Source organism: Pinus tabuliformis, chromosome 3_1 (assembly GCF_031772625.1).
Source record: "Pinus tabuliformis cultivar Carrire ecotype Pingquan chromosome 3_1, CPIR1, whole genome shotgun sequence".
Lineage (NCBI taxonomy): Eukaryota > Viridiplantae > Streptophyta > Pinopsida > Pinales > Pinaceae > Pinus > Pinus tabuliformis.
Genome location: NC_142301.1, coordinates 170,112,073 through 170,134,792, shown reverse-complemented (window position 1 = coordinate 170,134,792; position 22,720 = coordinate 170,112,073). Strand labels below are relative to the sequence as shown.

Below are 22,720 nucleotides of genomic sequence, written 5' to 3'. Positions count from 1 at the left end.
TTACCCTATCAGCTGCAAGCTCCACTTGTAGCTCAAGCAACATGATATTTCCAATAAAGCCAATCAATTGTCCTTTCTGATACGGGAGGCTCTTGATTGCATTCAACCTCAAAATAACCATGATAGTGAGATGACCAAATCAACTTATAATGTATATGATCTTCATAATGCAAATGAAAATGAAATACTGATGTGCAAAACTTTGCCATGTATTCATTTATAGGGTCAAAGAAAACATGGTTATTTTGATAATCATCATAACATTCTATCTCTTCAGACAACTGATCCTCAGCCACACAAAATTCCTTTGATGTGCTATCCAACTGCCTTTCTGCATGATTCTCATAGACAATGTAATTTTCCTCACTATTGTGATCATTCTTTGATGCAAGCTGCTGCAAGGAATCACAAAAATGAACAACCTTTTCCTCCGCCTGAGGGTCATAGAAAATTTCCTCCAGTATTTCTTCTTGCTGTGTGTAGTCATTTTCATCTTCATTATGATTCGAAGACTGAGAAGTCTACTGCATCTCTACATCAATCTCAGAGGATGTAATATGATTTTCATAAGTAAACCCCTACTGATCTTCATGCTGCATTTCATGAGATGTTATACTTTCTTCTTGGTGCTGAAATGCATTGTTATGAAGAGCCTCTAAAATTTCTTCATCCATAAATTCATCATCATCATAACAATCCTCCAAGTACTGAATAAGACTTAAAGAATGTCTACAACAATCTTTGAGCAACAATAAGGAAGGATGACATTCTTTATACATGTCATAGAACACATCATGGAAATCAGCAAGAGAATATAATGAACCATTTTCCAAACTTTTATACCAAGACCATGCTTTTCCTTCTAAAGTGGTCATAAACATCTTCATGAGACAATCCTCAGAAAAGTGAACCTTAAGACTGTGTACATGCATATGAAACCTAACCAAATGAAGAGCAGCATTGTCTTTCTTTTCATCTTTGAATATCAGAAGATCCTCTAACCAATCAGCCTTTGGCATAGGATTTGGAAAACCAGGGATATGAGACCGATTCATAGGAGCATACCTGGCATTCATTCTTGCAGTGGAACTCATCTTGAAACTTCATCAAGCTACTGATCTTCTAGCAGTGGAGTCACCTTCCAATTTGTTATTCGATGTGTGGAGTCGCCAAGGTAGTTTTGCAGCCTCAAAAAGATGTCTGAGCTCCTGCTACCTTCAGAAGTTCAGCCATTGATTTCGGGAATGAATAATCTTCAGGCTCCCGGCAGACGCACCAAAATGTTATCTCAAAATCAGGCCCTGGAAGGCTGCAGACCAGGAAGACTTCAAGTAACTATTTCAGACCTACTTTTCGCTAAGGCTTAGCCTCCTCAGCCTGAGAGGGCTCTCTCAAAGGGTTAATGATTTAGATTAAAGATATGAATAGATGGCTAACTCTATGGTTTGTAATTGTATAGGTTTATAGGTTGAAAGATGAAGGCTGGCTACCATTGGGCTATGGAGTCAAAGTATGTTTCAGTACCACAACAAGATCAGCTTAACATGAAGTCAGGGCATTCAGCATTTGAATATTCAGAACACAACACATATGGAACCACAGCTCATAAGTGCACACAGGAAGTCAGAGCACAATCAGTGAATTCTGAGTGATTGTACACCTATGCAACTGTAAACAAAACTAAGGAAAGGACAACACACATTCTGAATATAAGAAATCCTTCATGAATCCTGAGTAGTGAAGCCAAAGCATTCTACCTAGCATGGAAGTCAAGGCATTATAGAGTTCAAGTGTAGAAATGACAATACAAAACAGTGAAACATAGTAAGTTTATCTATGAAGGAAGTCAGAGCATCAGTGATGAATTCTGAGTATCATAAGTAAACACCACTACAATGTAAGTATTGGAAGATACCATCATAACCAGTACATACAAGAAATCTTCATGAATCTTGAGTTGTCTAAGTAGAAATCTACATTAGGTTAAAAATATACACAGTCTGCACATAGAGCAGTAGCTGAGCCAAAAAGTCTCCAACCTTTTGCTAATTCCACCTCTTGCTCTATAAAAAGAATTTACAATTAGGATTCCATCATCCCTCATCAAGAGAATTCGAATTTGTCATCAGTGACACCTATTCTAACCATAAAACAAACCATTAATTAGAACTAGCTGTTAACTAGAAGTGCTAGTGACCTAATACAACTAGGAGTGTAACTCCTTATTATGATTCAACAACCCTGTCTAAGCATTTAAAGCATTCCTTGACACCTAAAACTCCATGAAGTCGAATTTGATGAAGCCTCCCACGTGGTCACCCAACTGATGATGACAAACCCTAGAAATTAGGGAACATGTTTCCTTGTTTTTAGGTTTAGGATCCCTGAAAATTGGCACGTGGGACAGAGCCTTTATCTCCTCATCCATGACACATTTTACGAAACTGAAGGAGGTTTTTGTAGCCCATGTTGTCTATAACAAAAACCTCTCCTGGTTTTTTAAAACATTCCTCCAGCTGTTCAGAATCTGTCCTTGAAAAACACATGTCAAACAGGAAACTGTCCCTTGCTCTGTTCTGGCTGAAAAATAGGTTTTGGGACAGAGGTCATAACTTCTCGTAAAAAATGTATTTGGAAAAAATGAAGGAGGTTTTTGTGAAACAATCCATGTTGAACAAAAACCTCTTTTGGTTTTTTGAAAAACTACTCCAGCTGCTCAGAATAAGTCTTTGAAAAACAGTTGTCAAACAGGAGATGAAAAATTGCACCTACAGCAGTTTCGTAGCGCAACTTTGGTCACCCTTTTCTCCCAGCTCATAATCAATTTGAAGAAAGTGGAAGAGGTTTTTGCACTTTAGTATCTTAGGAATGAAAACCTCTTTCACTTTTCAGAGATAAGTTTTCAACTGCTCAGAAACTCTTCTAGACGTTGACTGGTAAAAACAAGAAGACAGTTTGACTGATAAGTTGACTGATAAAGTTTGGAGTTCAAAAATGTCTCTCCTTTTTTGCTTTTGGTCTCCACAAGGATCTTCTTTGATTACACAAAAATGTATTGAAGTGCCATGTTCTTCATGTGCTGTAGACCTTGTTCATGCACCCCTGTGAAAATAAAACCTCTTCAACGCTGCCTGAAGTATGATGAACAATAGTAGCTGTGATCACTTTTATAACAAATGGCTTATGGTTCATATATGCTTTTCCTTTGCCCGTTTTTCCCTTGCTGGATGCTTGCATTGTGCAAATGATCATTCTTCAGAAACTCCCTTTCAAAAAAGGTTTCCCTTTTGTCCCTCAAAATTGGTTAACTACATCAAAATAGGCAGCTACAGCAGTTTCGTAGCGCAAGTTTAACCACACATTTCTCCCACCTCAGAATGGAATTGAAGAAACTGAAAGAGGTTTTTGTAATTCAACATGTTAGGAAGAAAAGCCTCTTTCAGTTTGCAAAATTGAGTTCTCAGCTGCTCTGGAAAGCTTCTGGAAGTTACCTAGTAAAACAGTTTTTTCTGCTGAAACAGGCTGCTACAGGGGTTTCGCAGCGCGCTGCGAAAACACTGATTTCGTAGCGCAAAACAGGATTTTTACACTGTCTGCGCTACGAAAACGTGGATTCGTAGCTAGTTTCAAAATTTCTCCGAAATTATGTGAGATATGTCTTCTAAACACATGGTGAGGCTTCTAGGACATGGAATGAGGCTATCAAACTTTATTTGAAGATGGACATGAGACTCTAACCCTATGACTTAGACTTTAAAACATAAAAATGACTTGACCATGACTTGACCATGACTGATACAAGAATTGAGAAACCATGTAAGTTGTCCAAACTTTTTAAGGAAGTTTTACAGTGATAACACGATATGCGATAACACAATATCGGATCTCAAATATTATTAACCGTGCCCCTATAACTTATCGTGTCTGCCTTCACAATGTCTTTGTCACGACCTTTCTCAATCGTCGATCTTATCCTCGATCTGACGGCTGTACTCCTTCTTGATCAATAGATTTGCCGACGCTTTACAATCGTTGATCAAGATCCGCTTGATTCGACGGTCTACAGCAACTTTGGGTGAAAAACTTACGCGAGGGTTAACACCTTTTCGGACCTGATGGAAATTATAAACTCCAAACTTATAAAAGTTTGGGTCCGCTCCTTATGGTTAACGCTCGATCAACTTACGGCCTGATATCCATTGGATGACGAGGTCTTTAGATCCTACGGTTCAGATCGATACCCATCTTCTCTCTCCTCCAGTACTTAGATTGAATCTCCGTCGTTGATCTTCTTCCTAATCCGATGGTCCACACTTGATATCGCTTGATCGCAATCGGGAATTGCTTAAGGCCGAGGTTCGTTCACTTAAAAAGTTGCGATGCGATATGAACGCTGTGATATGATCCTGGTCGTTGATCAATAAGATCCAACAGCTATGGTGCAACAATTCTTGATCCTTTGTTCGCCTCTTTACTTTGGTTTTTCCGTCGTTTCTTCAGTTATTCTGTGGTTTTGGGTTTTCTTCAAAGGTTCTTCCTTTCACTATTCTGCTGCACACTCCTCCTGGCTAACTCTGTGAGTTCTTTATGAACGATTCGGCCATTACTTGGTTCTGCAATCGTTCAACGCCCATTAAGATCCTCTATCTCTTCTCCTCCTCTATGTATTCACCTCGACTCTGCGTGCACACATATTTATACTGAATTCCAATTCAGTCATCACTCATCATTCAACACTTGAACACACATTAGAACTCAAAATTGAGTTGATTATATTAATAAATATAAACAATGATTACATAATGAGATCTCTATCTCTCTGGTTTGATGTTTTAATATCAGTGGCCTCTGTTTACACTTTGCCCATAGGCTTAAAACCACACTCTAGCTATCTATCTAGTGTGCCTAATTTATTACTTTGTAACCTCCGTCTTTACCTTTTAGGCTTACATTTATACAAAAGGACTCTAAAACCAATTACTGGTTTAGATCCATAAATTCTTCAACAAAATCCTAAAATCTCTTCCTCATTCCTAAAGATCTTCTTTAATCCATAAATTCATGAACTGACTCCTAATCTAAGATTTACAATCAATTCTCAATCCCTCAATCTCTCAACTATCCTAAATCTCTCATGTTCTCCTACATTCGGGAACATTTACAAATATGCCTCACAATATTCAATTAAATCCTATTCTCATTAAAATCACTCAAAAGCCTAAATAATTACATTAATTCACACTTAGGAGACCAACTCCCTTGGAAACACATGACCCCCTATGTCTACTAAAATACAATGTTTTTCCTTGGGCTGAATGCTCCTGCATCAAGACTCATACTCTTTCATCGTGGCATTCTTCCAGATGTGCTCTTTCACAAATTCTTCAAAGGTGGTAGGCTCAACATGTATGATAGAACTCATAAAAAAACATGTCCCTATTACTGACATGGTTTCTTGCTTTCTTTAAAGGTTCCTCTGGAAAGAACATGTATTTATACATCGTATAATGTATCACGAAGCCAAAGGGGCCTCTTCCTTGTAGGGGGGTCACCTGAAGGGGGATCTAAGGGGTCCATAGGCTCCATGGGATCATGAACAACATGTTTCTTTGGCTCAGGCATAGAAGGGCTTGTTATCACCCCAAGAAACTCTCTTAGGTTGTATATCAGAGATGCTCGAGAACATTACAAACTCAACAAAATGTTGGATAAATGGTGGATGAATGAAAGAAATGCTTCATATTCAAGCCAGATAACCACTTCTACTATGCTTGACCCCAGACATGGGTGAACACCCCCAGACTACAAGGCTTTTAACCACCAATTACTCACAGTTTTAAACAAAATGTGAAGATGGAGAACATTGAGCACACCAACAGATGCACAAGACCCTATGAGGGCCAGCTGCAACCAGTTAAAAGGTCCGTAAATCTGTTTTCTAATACACAGACAGGATGACAGCTCTCTGGCATTAAAATAAAAGAAACCTGCAAACAAATTTAATGATACATGTTAAACCCTAACACAGAGGTGGGATGACATCCCCTCTAATGCTAAACATTAACAACATATGAATAAATGCAAAACAGGCACAGCCTGGAACAAGAAGAAGAAGTGGACAGTGAGAAATTAACAGCAAAAGAAGCTTGCATTAGCTGAAAATGAAGACCAGATGCTGCAGGTATCACAACAGTTACAATCTCCAGAAGTGTAACCTTACAACAAAATAACACTCATCAAACTCATTAAATCCTTTTTTTGGGTATATATGGAGGTTGACTACAAAATTGCTCTGCAAACCCATGTGTGGAGGGGTCATAACTGACCACCAACCACATTTACAATCAGATATGGGTCTCTGATACAGTTTGATTGTTTTTAATGAACAAAATGGCTCTTTCTGTACTTTGATGTCCTTCCTGAACAGTTGAAATATTAACTGAATAAATTTCCATAACTGCTGCGGTCCTTGAACTACTCAAGGATCGTCCTTCTCGTCCTTGACCGTGCTGTTACATGAATGCAGGTAGCTCAGGAATTAATGTGCAGATCGTTGGATTATCTCTTCCTTCTTCGCGTGCACAAAACATGCCGAAAACACTGAAAAATACATGAAAATGAACGATGGCCTGTGAACGAATACTGACCATTGGATGACAAAATGGACGGCGGAGATGGAGGCGGGAGGAATCGGGAGGCAGATGATGGAATAAATGAGGGTCGTCAAATCATGTAATCGAGCGGTGGAGATCACTTGACGGAGGATATCGGAAGATAAGCGGATGGAGAAATGAGGGCCGTCGGATCTGGACGCGGTAGATCGGACGGTGATTGGGGGCGAAAGGAGCACACGCATTAATGGCCGGGGGACAGGTAGTTTCGCGGGTGGGCGGTTTCCCCGCACCACTTTTGGCGCTCGGCGGTTTACGTACTAGGGCGTGCGATCCAACAGATTTATGACACGTGGCTGGCGGGAAACCACTTCCCCGCGGATTATTAGACGAGCAGGTCGGTAGAGCGGGGGTTCGAATACCGTCGGATCTGTGGGAGATGATCGGACGACTACGGGTTAATGCACATATTTCGGGGTTGACGTGACAGGTAAAGCCGCGAGTTTATGAACATGGTCGTGTGGGTTATATGTGTTATGACTTTAGCGCCCGGGGACTAAAATGAAAGAAAAGGTTAATACGGGGGTTTAAATGGATTATGAGGGTTTTTTTTTAGTTTTTTAAACAAAAAGAAGCCCGAGAGCCCGAAAAAGAGTTTATGAGGGGTTTTGAGGCAAAAATAGGGATAAAGGGGTTTAAAGGGAAATGAGGGAAAATGAAAGGGAAGGATGAAATGGAAGTAGTGGGGAAAATAGGGAGAGACAATGATAACCATTATAAACCATCTCTGAGCCAACAACCAAGGACCAAACTTATTCCTTCTCCTGGAAAATCAGCAGCATGTAGCAGAGCTAACACTGGCTCCTTCTGGGGATGAGAGCCTCCCTATGAGGTCTCAAGAACCTGCAGACCATTGCCTTTCCAGCTGAAAACAAATTAGCCAAAATTCCTAGTGTTCCATTGGGCATGGAGTCTACTGCATCTATACTAAAACTGATAAAAACACAATATTTACAACCTTTAAGGCCAAAGACCTTAAACAACATAAACTTTCAAAAACTGCCCATTAACTGGGCCATCAAAAACTGCTTCTCCCCCCATACTTTTCAGTATGAAGGTGTTGTTCCTTTGAACCTGTGAAATGATGAAAGGCCCTGTCCAAAAAGCATCAAATTTCCCATGATTGCCTTTCTTCTCCTTTAGTGCATCCCATTTCAAAACCAAGTCACCAATCTGAAAATTATTTGTTTTTGCCTTCTTGTCAAAGGCTTCCTTGACCTTTCTCTGATGTGTAGCAGCCTTTTCAACCAACTGTTATATAATTTGACGTGTTTTTGCTAAATCAGTGATTCTCTTTGCCATATCTTCTTCCTCATCCTGCTCTTCTTGAATGAACTTTGCCACAGGGAGAGTTAGCTGAATTGGAAATACATCTTCAGTGCCATATACCAGCTTGAAAGGAGAATTCCCTGTGGATTTTTTAATGGTCACTCTATTAGCCCACAATGCATACTTGAGCTTTGAAACCCAATTCTTTTTATTGTCCTCTAACAGCTTTTTAATTATCATGATCAAACTTTTATTAGAGGATTCTGCTAGACCATTTCCCTGTGGATAATATGAGGTGGAATGAACAAGTTTGATACCTATTGAATCACACATTTCCACCAGTTATTTTGCCTTGAAAGCTGCTGCATTATCTGTAATTAATTTATCTGGACAACCAAATCTACTGAAGATATTCTCTGTCAAAAAGTTTATAACCACATTATGATCAGCCTTTCTGGTAGGAACTGCTTCAATCCACTTGGTAAAATAATCATTGGCTACTAATATCCATCTATGTTGGCCACTGAAATGTGGATTGGTTTCTCCAATGAAATCCAAACCCCACAGCTGAAAAGGTCCTTTTGCAATTATTGGTTTTAAGGGCAGGGACTTCAACTGTTGTTTTCCTTCAAATCTTTGGCACCTATCACAAGATTTAACAAAAGAAAATACATCAGAAAATAAAGTGGGCCAATAGTACCCAACTCTAAAAATTTTATGGGTTGTGGTCTTCCAATAATGATGCCCTCCACACATGTTGTTATGAAACTACTGCATAACCTCTTTTGACTGTTCTTTTTCCAGACACCTTAAAAATATTCCAGATGGATCCCTCCAGTAGAGCACATTTTTATTGATGCAATATTTTGCTGCTCTAAGTTTTAAAGTTCTAGCTTGACTTTGAGTAAATCCTGAAGGGATTTCTAGCTTTAGCAAGAAATTAATTATTCCAGCATACCAATTACATGAAGCTAGATTTTCGGCCACTGACTGCTTTGTGTTTGATTCAGTTGTTTCCTCTTTTTCTGCCTGACTGTTTTCTGCGATTGTACACAAGAAATCAATATCCAAAGACCTGCAATTTTCTTCAGCCAATAACTTGGCAAGCCCCTGACCTCTGACCAGCTTGGTGGGCTTCAGCTCTATATTAAATTCTATCATTTTTGCAATCCATTTCGCCCTTCTTCCATCAACATCAGGTTGTGTTAAGACATCTTTTATTGTAGCAGAGGGTACATATGCAATTATTTTGGAATGAAGGATATAAACTCTAAAATCTTTCAAGGATTTGATAAGAGCATATGCCTGTTTTTCAATAATATCATACCTCAGTTCAGCATCCCTCAAGTTCTTGCTGAAAAATGCCACTAGATGTTCTGAACCTTCTTCATCTGCCTGCAATAAAACTGCTGCAATGGTGTCTTCAGAGGCAAAAGAAAATATGTGGAACTCCTTGTTGTAGTATGGACTTATTAATGTGGGAGCCTCCATAATAGCTTTTTTGATGGAATCAAATGATTTTCTTGTTGTATGAGTCCATTTAATTTCTGCCCCTTTCTTCAACATGAAGGTAATATGCTTCACATATTCAGCAAAATTTGGAATAAACCTTCTTACAAAATTTATTTTGCCCAAAAAAGAATGAATATCCTTCTTTGATCTAGGAACAGATAAAGTCTGAATTGCTTTGACTCTTTCTGGGTCAATTCAGACACCTGTAGCAGACACAACATGTCCTAACAGCTTGCCTTCTTCTAAAGCAAATTGTGATTTTTTGGGATTGACTGAGATTCCAAACCTCCTGCACTTCAAGAATACTTTTTTCAAATGTTGCAAATGATTTTGATGGTTGCTGGAATAAACTGTTATATCATCAAGGTAGATAAGCACAAATTTGTCCTTCTCTCCCACAAATGCTATATCCATAGCTCTCTGAAAGGTGGCTCCAACATTCATCAATCCAAATGGCATTTTGGCATACATAAAAGTGCCCCAAGGAGTGGTAAATGCAGTCTTTTCTTGATCATCTGGGTGCACAACAATCTGATTGAAGCCTGAAAAACCATCCAAGAAAGACATCACTTTAGCTCCTGAGACCTTTTGCAGCAAATGTTCCATCTTTGGCAGAGGATAGTTGTCTTTCTTGGAGCATTTGTTTAAATTTCTGAAATCAACACACAGTCTGATTTCTCCACTCTTCTTCCTCACCACCACCAAATTGGATACCCATTTTGAATACTTGAGAGGAACAATGCTCTTGGCAGCCAACAACTTTTTAATTTCTTTTTCAATCAAAGGAAGAAGCATAGGATTTATTGGTCTCAGCTTCTGTTTGAATGGTATTGTGTCTTTCTCTAGAGGGATTTTATGCTTAATTATGTTCTTGTCATATGTTTTCAGATCGCTATACTCCCAGGCAAACACATCAGCAAATTGCCTCAATAAATTACAGTATTCAGCACTTTGATCAGCTAACAAATGAGTGGACATATTTACATATCTAGGATGACCTGGACTTCCTATATCATGCTTACAGACTGCAAATTGGTCTTCTTTTTGGGCAGCCTTGTAAGGCACATCATTCTGGTCAAACAGTCTTTCAAGAGGAATTAGGCCCTTAGGAATATGATTACTAGGAAGTTGGACAATGTTGTCTTTACAAATTTTATTTCTAAGCTGGGACTGGGGATTTTCTAACAAGGCTTCATTTTCTTGGTCAATTTGCATTTTGAAAAACTCATCAATGACTTGAAGGAACCTATTTATCTCATCATCATCATCAAAAACTTTCCAATGGTGGACATTATCGGGCAAGGATGGTCTATACTTCATTTGGACTTCATAAAATAGTTTGGGAGGCATGGGAGGTATAAGCAAACTAGAAGAAATAGTAAGGGAATCGGCAAGCTGATTTTGGGCTCCAGGAATATATGAAATACAGAGATAATCAAAAGAATCTATGATTCTGCATACCTCATCTCTGTATGATTTCAGCCTTGGGTGCTTTTCTTGAAATGTTTTATTAACTTGCTGAATGATCAAATCATAATCTCCAAACACCTTCAAATTCTTGATTCCTCTGTCTTTTGCTGCATTAAGGCCCAATAGCAGAGCTTCATATTCTGCTATGTTGTTTGTCACTTGAAAAACAAGCTTAAAAGACAGTTGAATGCTTTCTTGTTGTGGAGATATCAGCACCACTCCTGCTCCTGCAGTTTCCCTGGAACATGCTCCATCAAAAAACATCTCCCAAACCTGACTTCCTTGCTCTTCCTCGGCCTGAACTATTGGCTTCCTAATATGCAATGAGGCCTTCTAAGATTCTTCTATTTGGAGAATACATGCTCCAAAATCAGTGTCCACTGCATATATAGGATGATTTGTAGGATTCTTCTCATCACTGATGATATATGCCAACTGTGCTTCTCTATATAACCTCCTGCTTTCTCCTCCAAAAACTGGGACAGTTGCATAAGATAGATCATTTTGTAGTGTCCCACCTAGTCTCTTAATCCACCCTCTGGACAGCAGCATGCCAAACTTAGGAGGGACATCTACTACCACAATATCCATCATCATACTCTTCATGGGCAGCTGAGTTAAGGTAATGGCCAGATCCTTAATCAATCCAAGACATTTCACCTTCCTTGAATCAAAAGAAAATAAATCATGATAGGGTCTAGTGATATCAAGGCCTAACTCTTCCATGACAGCTTTAGGCATTAAATTGTGGCTGGCCCCTGTGTCTAGCAAGCAATTGTGGAGGATTTTATCATGAATGGTCAAGGAGACATAAAAATATGGAGAATTATTATCAGCAGGTTCAATCATAGGGCTGAGCACAATGGCAGGCTTGTCATCTTGCAAATTAACAGAGTCAGTGGAGGTTTGTTTGGTTTCTAGCTCAAGGGCTTCAAGGATAGGCTTCCTAAATACTTCACTCTTCACCAACTCAACCAAAGGCACATATATTTTCAATTTCTGAACTTCTGACTCAAAACTGAAAGAAGAAGATGATTTATCAGAACTTTTTACCTCTTGAACTGGAGCTTTGAGGATGACTGAATCAGTTTCTGGTCTTCTCGGTCCGGTATTCTGTGATTCTATTTGGACATCAGCTCTTTGGGCAGGATTCTCCTTGACATTCTTTGCATTCGACCTCAGGTTATATCTTTGTTGCTATTCACCAGTTTGTAGAACAGCTCCTCTGTCCCATTTTTGATTGTCTTGTTTCTGCAGCAATGATTGTTCATACTCAGCCAATGTCAAAAATGCAGTGCTGCCTTTATCTTCCATGCAATTAATTTCATCCTCATTCTCTTTAAATTGTTCCTCCTCCATGACTACATTTTGGAAGGGAGCTTTTACTTTTTGTTCTTCCTTTGTTTCTTCACCCTTTTGCATTATTTGTAACTGCTCATTTGCTCTTCTGAAAGGATTTGGATTTCTTGGAGAAAATGTGTTTTGTTGCCTTGTTTTCCCTGAGATCTGCTCAACCTTCAGCTTAGAAATTTCAACATCCAATGACTCTATCATCTTAGTCATCTTGTCTAATTTAGGCTCTGAAGATGATGCAGAAGAAGTAGAAGCCTGATTTCTCTATCTTCTCCTGTCAGCTTGACCTTTGAGCTTTTCTGCAGCCATGATATTAGATTCTACTTCTAGTGTTGCATCATGCATGTCTGCTAGAGTAGCACATCTCCTTTCTCTCAACAAGAAGCAGAAATCAGAGTCAAAAGCATTGGAATAAGTGAGTTTGGCAGAGGTAGGAGTAGGCTTTACCTCAGCTGGTATCTTACTATACATTCGATTAAATCTTTTATTAAAATCAGGCAAAGATTCACCATTTTCCCTCTTCAGATTACCAAACTCAGTATGGTAATACAACAAGTCTTTTTTATCTCCCCATTGCTTCAAAAACGCATCATCTAATGCTTCAATATCAGTTATAGATCTCTGGGGTAATTCTCTAAACCACTTCCTAGCCTCTCCATCAAGGCTCTGGACAAAAACTCTCATCCACACATCATTTTCACTTATATCTAAATTATCAGCATAACTGTAAAAAGCTTCAAGGTGTTCTTCTGCTGTTACTCCCTCTGTGCCAGTGAATTTAGGCATATATTTTTTATATTCCCCCACAGGCATCGGATTTAAAAGCACAAGAAATATCAATGGTCCATATCTGGCAGCTACAATTATTTCTATCCTCGTAGGTGCTTGTTGTCCTGCCATGATTGGAATATTTGGAAGAATACTAGCAGATTGAATGGTAGGGAGTAATGTGATGGATGGCAGAGATAAAGGGATGTTTTGGATTGAATGTGATGCTTTCTTTGGACTGAGATTCAAAGGGGAACTAACTGCACAAGGGGCTAAACTAATCTCTGAAGGTTTTTCCTTATTAACAGTGTTGTGCTCTACATCTTCAAACTGTAAATCTTTAGAAATAACTTTATCTTTCAAAGATGAATAAGATTTCTTAGGCTTACCTGATCCTGATGCCCCTTTCTATGATGATTTCTTCGATTTGACAGTCCTCTCAGGTTCAGGCACTGATTCAACTGGTGATTTCTGAGGATTTCTTCGATTGTGTCTCACAAATTGAGCCAGAACTTCGATGTGGAGTCACCAAATAATGGTCTTCCTCCAATGGAGTCGCCAGCTAGATGATTACAACCAAAAACTGTGTTCAAACCTTGTCTATCATCAAAGCTTCAAGCTGTGTCGTTGTCCCAAGGAAGCTGAGCTTCAATTCTCCTCTCCCCGGAAACGGCGCCAATTAATGTTATCACCCCAAGAAACTCTCCTCGGTTGTATATCAGAGATGCTTGGGAACATTACAAACTCAACAAAATGTTGGATAAATGGTGGATGAATGAAAGAAATGTTGCATATTCAAGCCAGATAACCACTTCTACTATGCTTGACCCTAGACATGGGTGAACACCCCCAGACTACAAGGCTTTTAACCACCAATTACTCACAGTTTTAAACAAAATGTGAAGATGGAGAACACTAATCACACTAGCAGATGCACAGGACCCTGTGATGGCCAGCTGCAACCAGTTAAAAGGTCTGTAAATCTGTTTTCTAATACACAGACAAGATGACAGCTCTCTGGCATTAAAATAATAGAAACCTGCAAAGGAATTCAATGATACATGCTAAATCCTAACACAGAGGTGGGATGACAGCCCCTCTAATGACGAACATTAACAACACATGAATAAAAAACAGGCACAACCTGGAACAAGAAGAAGAAGTGGACAGTGAGCAATTAACAACAAAAGAAGCTTGCATTAGCTGAAAATGAAGACCAGACGCTGCAGGTATCACAGCAGTTACAATCTCTAGAAGTTGAACCTTACAACAAAATAACGCTCATCAAACTCATTACATCCTTTTTCTGGGTATATATGGAGGTTAACTACAAAATTTCTCTGCAAACCCATGCGTGGAGGGGTCATAACTGACCACCAACCACATTTACAATTAGATATGGGTCTTTGATACAGTTTGATTGTTTTTAATGAACAAAATGGCTCTTTCTGTACTTTGATGTCCTTCCTGAACAGTTGAAATATTAACTGAATAAATTTCCATAACTGTTGTGGTCCTTGAACTACTCAAGGATCGTCCTTCTCGTCCTTGAATGTGTTGTTACATGAATGCAAGTAGCTCAGGAATTAATGTGCAGATTGCTGGATTATCTCTCCCTTCTTCGTGCGCACAAAACAGGCCGAAAACACTGAAAAATACATGAAAATGAACGATGGCCTGCGAACGAATACTGACTCTTGGATGACAAAATGGACGGTGGAGATGGAGGCGGGAGGAATTTGGAGGCGGATGATGGAATAAATGAGGGTCGTCAGATCATGTAATCGAATGGTGGAGATCACTTGACGGAGGATATCAGAAGATAAGAGGATGGAGAAATGAGGGCGTGAAAGGAGCACACGTGTTAATGGCCAGCGGATAGGCGGTTTCGCGGGCAGGCGGTTTTCCCACACCGCTTTCGGCGCTCGGCGGCTTACGTACAAGGGCGTGCGATCCAATAGATTTATGACATGTGGCTAGCGGGAAACCACTTCCCCGCGGATTATCGGACGAGCAAGTTGGTAGAGCGGGAGCTGTGGATACCGTCAGATTTGCGGGGGATGATCGGACGACTACGAGTTAATGCACATATTTCGGGGTTGATGTGACAGGTAAAACTGCGGGTTTATGAACATGGTCATGTGGGTTATATGTGTTATGACTTTAGCGCCCGGGGACTAAAACGAAAGAAAAGGTTAATACGAGGGTTTAAATGGATTATGGGGTTTTTTTTTTTAGTTTTTTAAACAAAAAGAAGCCCAGGAGCCCGAAAAAGAGATTATGAGGGGTTCTGAGGCAAAAATAGGGATAAAGGGTTTTAAAGGGAAATAAGGGAAAATGAAAGGGAAGGATGAAATGGAAGTAGTGGGGAAAATAGGGAGAGACAATGATAACCATTATAAACCATCTCTGAGCCAGCAACGAAGGACCAAACTTATTCCTTCTCCTGGAAAATCAGCAGCACGTAGCAGAGCTAACAGGGCCATCTAGTAGGTCCATGTCATCATCATTCTTCTCAACAGGAGGAGGAGGAAGGTCCCTTTCTTTTCTAATCGAAACATCTTCATCAAAGGTTACATCCCTGCTAAACTCAATTTTCCTTTGACCAAACACATATATTGTAAAGGCCTTAAAATTTTCACAATATCCAACAAACATGCCTTTCTTTCTAGTGGCTTCCATCTTGTTCCTCTTGTCCTTTGACACATGAAATTAAATGGGTAGCCAAATATCCTTAGATCACCAGCATTGAGCTTCACACGTGTAAACCCTTCTTTGGGATTTTTGTTACCAAAAGCTTGATGAGGAACCTGGTTTTGAACATAGAACGTTGTATTTGTGGCTTCTCCTGAAAGGAACTTTGAAAAATTTTGATCATGTAACATGGCTCAAGTTGCTTCCATGATAGACGTATTATTTCTTTCATCCACACCATTCTATTCGAGATTATATGGTACAATAGTTTCTTTCTTGATTCTAGCCTACTTGCAAAAGTCACCAAACTCATTTGAGGTATATTCGCCACCATTGTCGGCCCTGAAAACATTTATCCTCTTCCCTATTTGTTAAATTGGAAACTAGGGCCAAACTCCATGTGGGTCGGCTTATTTATGGCAGTTGATATTTTTATTGGATCCCTCTCATCGAGAGGTGTAGGATTGATCCAAAGATCATCCAATTCTGATAAGTATTTATGGAGATATGAATTTATTTTGTTTATATAATTATTATTAAGCCGACCAGCTCTTATGTAGGCTCTAGAAGCCCAACCGACGTGTCTATTCATCATCCTCACTTTAGTATAAATATAAGAGGATTTGATGTCATTTAAACATACTCTTTAGGTGATCTCCTCTCCACGTCTGGGTTTTTGGAGAAGGAGAAAACGCTAAGAGTACTTGCTATGATGCCCTAACTGCAGTAGCATTAATCTGGGTAGCCGTAGCATTATAATGAAACAATGTTATGGTGATAGCCGTAGCATTATAGTGAAATGCAATTATTATATTATGGTGAATGTAGTGGCACCATGCTAAACACAGGTGATACGCATTCATGATGAACGCAGGTGATACGCATTCACGGTGAAGATACACAGAGAATCTCTCAACGGCTTCATCTCCGTCGTCGTCTCTCCTCCTTCCATCTCCAGCGTCCGATCTGATCTTATCAAAGGAATCCCTTAAATCCCTCCAGCTTTCCAAGCGCGGGTTCTGTTGCTATATCCCAGGTCCCTGGTGATATGGCGGAAGCTGGCAGCCCAGGCAGCCAGGAAAGTCCTTGTTCTGGGGAACAAAGCCCCCAGTCCAGCGTGCGGGAGCAGGACAGGTTCCTACCCATCGCCAACATTAGCCGCATCATGAAGAAGGCACTGCTGACCAACGGCAAGATCGCTAAAGACGCCAAGGAGACTGTGCAGGAGTGTGTCTCAGAGTTTATCAGCTTCATCACCAGCGAGGCCAGTGACAAATGCCAGCGAGAAAAGAGGAAGACAATCAACGACGATGACTTGCTCTGGGCCATGAGCACGCTAGGGTTTGAAGATTATATCGATCCGTTGAAGGTTTACTTGCTCATGTACAGAGAGGCGGAGGTGATACGCAGTCATATATGTCCCCCACTGTTTGGAACGCAATCATAGAACCCGCAGTCAATGGTGAATGCAGTCATGATAAATATATTACGCACAGTCATATGCAGTCCATTCTGGGTACGCACAGGTTCAGACAAAGTACGCATAGTCATACATTGCAGTTGTGGTTATATACATTCGCTGGACAGTCATATACGCTAGGCTGTATACATGTGAACGCAGTCACATACATATATGGAATGCAATCATATGAACGCAGTCAAGGTATTGAAGACTATATGAAGTGAAGGTAATATGAATGCAGTCAAGGCACTCAGTAATGAAGACTGTACATATGATCATAGGGCAGCAATATATATACGCAGGCCCTAGATCTGGCAGTGTACAATATATACGCTGGGGTGATACAAGTTATACGCTCTATGCTCATATCTTCTAAACTATGCTCATATATACATGACTAGGTATATGCAGGTTATGGCCATAAATATCTATGCAGGCAGAAGGACGTATTATCATAAGGATGCAGCTATAGATATTATGATGCATGGAGCATGGACAACATCATGGTAAATGTAATCATGAGAATGGTACAATTGTGATGAATGATGCAACGGGCAGCAGCATGATAAGATCATGGACATGGGCAGCATGATGATAATCACAACTATTGCAACATGACATCATATGCAGTGATGCAGCAAGTGGACTTCTGTTGTAGATCTAGACAAGTCAAAGTGTTGACTTCTGTTGTAATTGTACTCTCTCTCTCTCTCTCTCTCTCTCTCTGCTGAACTTTGAAGATAAAACAAGATTTGATCAAAGGGTTTCCCCACACATTGTGGGGTTTGTCCCTGGCTCGTGCCATATCTTTTGTCCTCTTGTCTTGGCTTGTCTTCTGCATATTATATTTATGTTCTATCTGCAGTTTATCGTAATGCTGATGTGATTGCTAACTATGAAAATTTAAATAAATTGCTCTAGCATAGAACATACCAAAAATTAACATGGTATCAGAGCTGAGGTGAAGACAATGCCCAAGCAAGAGTGAAAGAGCAATCACCAAATACAGTTGGGACAAGACAAAAGGATCAATGGGTTCCTCATAATTCACCTAGGGTGAAGTTGAAGCAGAGAATGTTATTAGAATGGCGCAGCAAAACTTCTGATGGCATCACTTCATTGGGAAGTTCAGATCTAAGGGTAGGAAGGAAAGGTAGATGTCTTGGTTATGAGTTCGGCCCTTATGCGAAGGAGTGCCCGAATGACAGAGATGTAGGTCATCAAGGAAATGGTCGACTCTTCCACGAAGGCAAGGAACCCCAAAATCTCTTTTATGTACCTGATCGAACCTGATGTCCATCTCGGAAATGGAAGTCAAAGGTTGCAGGGTGGCACTTATCGATGGAAAGGTACGTGTTTGAAAATAGATCTTTCAAAGATGTTTTTGAGTTCAGGGTTGTATCAAGTTGCAGGAAGTCCACTGGGGACCATGTCCATTGGCTCAGCACAGGAGGTCTGTGAGTCAGCTGGTGACTAGGATGCCTGAATTCAAAAGGGAGCATGAGGTACATGTCTGAAATGTACCGAAGGAAAATATTATAAGGGGACCATTCCCCTCATGCAGCAGGTCCACAGGCTTGGAACAACCCGAGGAGTTTGAGAATCATGATCAGGGAATCTCATGTATACATGTGGAAGAAAGCCCTCTATGGCTTGAAGCAAAACACCTCGAGCGTAGTATGAGAGGATTGATAGCTGTCTAATGCAGCTGAGATTCACTAGGAGTGAAACCGATCCAAACCATTACTCGAAGGTTGTGGATGATAAACCTCTCGTACCGGCACCTATGTCTAATAGGTGCAGACCCTCTCATTTATAGGAGACAGAGGGAGTTGGATTCTTAATGTGGGAAGATAAGATGCAAGCTTGTGGCTGCCTCGAGGATCTTAACTTTCAGAAGTTATATGGTAATGATGTTGGACCAGATTTGGGAAATGCCTCTGAGTTTCGTAAACTCATTCTCCGTCCGGACATCTGTGTTGCAGTTAGCATGGTGACCTCATATTTGGTTGAGCCTCACTAGATTGGTGCCAAGAATCTTCTAAGATATCTTCAGGGCACAATCTCTCATGAATTGAGATACACTGCCGGAAATATGAAACCACATGATTATTCGAATGATGAGTGGGCAGGAAGTATGGAGGATCACTAGAGCACTTCTCAGTGCTGTTTGGAATTTGCCTTGATATCCTGGATGAGCAGGAAGCAGAAGTCGGTGACTCTGAGCACCACCAAGGCAGAATACATTGCTGATAGTATGGCCTTCTGTGAGGCAGTCTGGTTGCTGAAGCTCTTTAGTGAGCTGTTTGTACACATGTTGAATACCACTGTGAATCTCTGTGACAACCAGAGATGGGATTCGATTATTGAGGAATCCCGTATTTGACAATTGCTCCAGTAGATAGACATCAATTACTGCCTTATCTGGGATATGGTAAGTCGATGATCAAGGAGGCTCCATCACACTGAGATGATGTACAGGACAGAGCCCCGAGGAAAGATCAAATTTGTGATTTTCCTGAACGACTTGGAGTCATCGAGAGATCTTTGAAGAAGGGTCCTGCATGTTGCATACATTGAGCTCCGGGAGCTCTGGGGGGCTTGCAAAATCTACTGGAGCAACATACGACCACAGGGTGAATCACCCTCCCCTGGTTGTGCGCACTGGAACAAGATGATTCGCTCTCTTGTGGGACAAGATGATTCGCTCTCTTGTGGAACAGGATGATTTGCTCTCCTGTGTAGCAGGATTGATGTGTTCTCCTATGAGGCCTGGATTGATGTGTTCTCCATGGCGGCCTGGATTGATGTGTTCTCCATGGCGATTGTAGCAGGATTGATGTGTTCTGCTGTGAGGACAGGATTGATTAAGTTCTCCTGTCGAGGCATCCTACCCATGCAGTCTGGGACTCATGGGAAGTACCTCTCATCTGATCAATGAGCAGGGAAATGAAGTGAGGGACCATAGTAATACCGATGGACGCATCGTTGTATCTACCGTACTCCCTACGCTAGGATGTCCTCCATTGATCTGGGATCAATGATATTGGTCCGGGACCAGTGGTAGGAGTTGTACATACTATGACGCTGACTTCGGGTCGGCTGAGACTGGTCTGGGACCAGATGTACATACTCTGAGACTGACTTCGTGTCAGTACAGTACTGGTCTAGGACCAGTGGGAGTGGTACATTCTATGATGCTGACTTTGGGTTGGTTGAGACTGGTCTGGGACCAATGGTACGCACTCTGAGTCTGACTTCAGGTTAGTGGAGAATGGTATGAGACATTCTCGATCAATTCTTCTTCTTCATAGTTCATCAGAGCTGAGCAAAGCAGAGCAGAGCCAGCAGAGTTAAGCAGAGTAGAGAAAATCCATCAGAGCTGAGCAGAGCTAGGTAGAGCAGTGCAAGGCAGTAGTGGCCGAGATAGTACATTTGGACATATGGATCACCGGATGGAGTTCTCCCTAGTTGAGAGGGAGTGTTAAATTGGCAACTAGGGCCAAACTCCATGTGGGTCGGCTTATTTATGGCAGCTGATATTTTTATTGGATCCCTCTCATCGAGAGGTGTAGGATTGATCCAAAGATCATCCGATTCTGATAAGTATTTATGGAGATATGAATTTATTTTGTTTATATAATTATTATCAAGCCAACCAGCTCTTATGTAGGCTCTAGAAGCCCAACCGACGTGTCTATTCATCATCCTCACTTTAGTATAAATATAAGAGGATTTGATGTCATTTAAACACACTCTTTAGGTGATCTCCTCTCCACGTCTGGGTTTTTGGAGAAGGAGAAAACGCTAAGAGTACTTGCTATGATGCCCTAACTGCAGTAGCATTAATCTGGGTAGCCGTAGCATTATAATGAAACAATGTTATGGTGATAGCCGTAGCATTATAGTGAAATGCAATTATTATATTATGGTGAACGCAGTGGCACCATGCTGAACACAGGTGATACGCATTCACGATGAACGCAGGTGATACGCATTCACGGTGAAGATACACAGAGGATCTCTCAACGGCTTCATCTCCGTCGTCGTCTCTCCTCCTTCCATCTCCAGCGTCCGATCTGATCTATTCAAAGGAAGCCCTTAAATGCCTCCAGCTTTCCAAGCGCGGGTTCTGTTGCTGTATCCCAGGTCCCTGGTCATATGGCGGAAGCTGGCAGCCCGGGCAGCCAGGAAAGTCCTCGTTCTGGGGAACAAAGCCCCAAGTCCAGTGTGCGGGAGCAGGACAGGTTCCTACCCATCGCCAACATTAGCTACATCATGAAGAAGGCGCTGCCGGCCAACGGCAAGATCGCTAAAGACGCGAAGGAGACCGTGCAGAAGTGTGTCTTGGAGTTTATCAGCTTCATCACCAGCGAGGCCAGTGACAAATGCCAGCGAGAAAAGAGGAAGACAATCAACAGCGATGACTTGCTCTGGGCCATGAGCACGCTAGGGTTTGAAGATTATATCGAGCCCTTGAAGGTTTACTTGCTCATGTACAAAGAGGCAGAGGTGATACGCAGTCATATATGTCCCCCACTGTTTGGAACGCAATCATAGAACCCGCAGTCAATGGTGAACGCAGTCATGATATATATATCACGCACAGTCATACGCAGTCCATTCTGGGTACACGCAGGTTCATACAAAGTACGCATAGTCATACATTGCAGTTGTGGTTATATACATTCGCTGGACAGTCATATACGCTAGGTTGTATACATGTGAACGCAGTCACATACATATATGGAATGCAATCATATGAATGCAGTCAAGGTATTGAAGACTATACGCGGTGAAGGTAATATGAATGCAGTCAAGGCACTCAGTAATGAAGACTGTACATATGATCATAGGGCAACAATATATATACGCAGGCCCTAGACCTGGCAGTGTACAATATATACGCTGGGGTGATACAAGTTATACGCTCTATGCTCATATCTTCTAAACTATGCTCATATATACATGACTAGGTATATGCAGGTTATGGCCATAAATATCTATGCAGGCAGAAGGACGTATTATCATAAGGATGCAGCTATAGATATTATGATGCATGGAGCATGGACAACATCATGGTAAATGTAATCATGAGAATGGTACAATTGTGATGAATGATGCAACGGGCAGCAGCATGATAAGATCATGGACATGGGCAGCATGATGATAATCACAACTATTGCAACATGACATCATATGCAGTGATGCAGCAAGTGGACTTCTGTTGTAGATCTAGACAAGTCAAAGTGTTGACTTCTGTTTTAATTGTACTCTCTCTCTCTCTCTCTTTCTCTGCTGAACTTTGAAGATAAAAGAAGATTTGATCAAAGGGTTTCCCCACACATTGTGGGGTTTGTCCCTGGCTCGCGCCATATCTTGTGTCCTCTTGTCTTGGCTTGTCTTCTGCATATTATATTTATGTTCTATCTGCAGTTTATCGTAATGCTGATGTGATTGCTAACTGTGAAAATTTAAATAAATTGCTCTAGCATAGAACATACCAAAAATTAGCACTGTT

The 22,720-nt window shown here is 40.8% G+C and overlaps 2 pseudogenes; both read left to right on the top strand.

Moving 5' to 3' along the window:
- Nucleotides 1–16,785: 16,785 nt before the first annotated feature.
- Nucleotides 16,786–17,184, top strand: LOC149186340 (nuclear transcription factor Y subunit B-10 pseudogene; annotated as a pseudogene).
- Nucleotides 17,185–21,255: 4,071 nt separating this feature from the next.
- Nucleotides 21,256–21,759, top strand: LOC149186339 (nuclear transcription factor Y subunit B-8 pseudogene; annotated as a pseudogene).
- The last annotated feature ends 961 nt before the right edge of the window (nucleotides 21,760–22,720 follow it).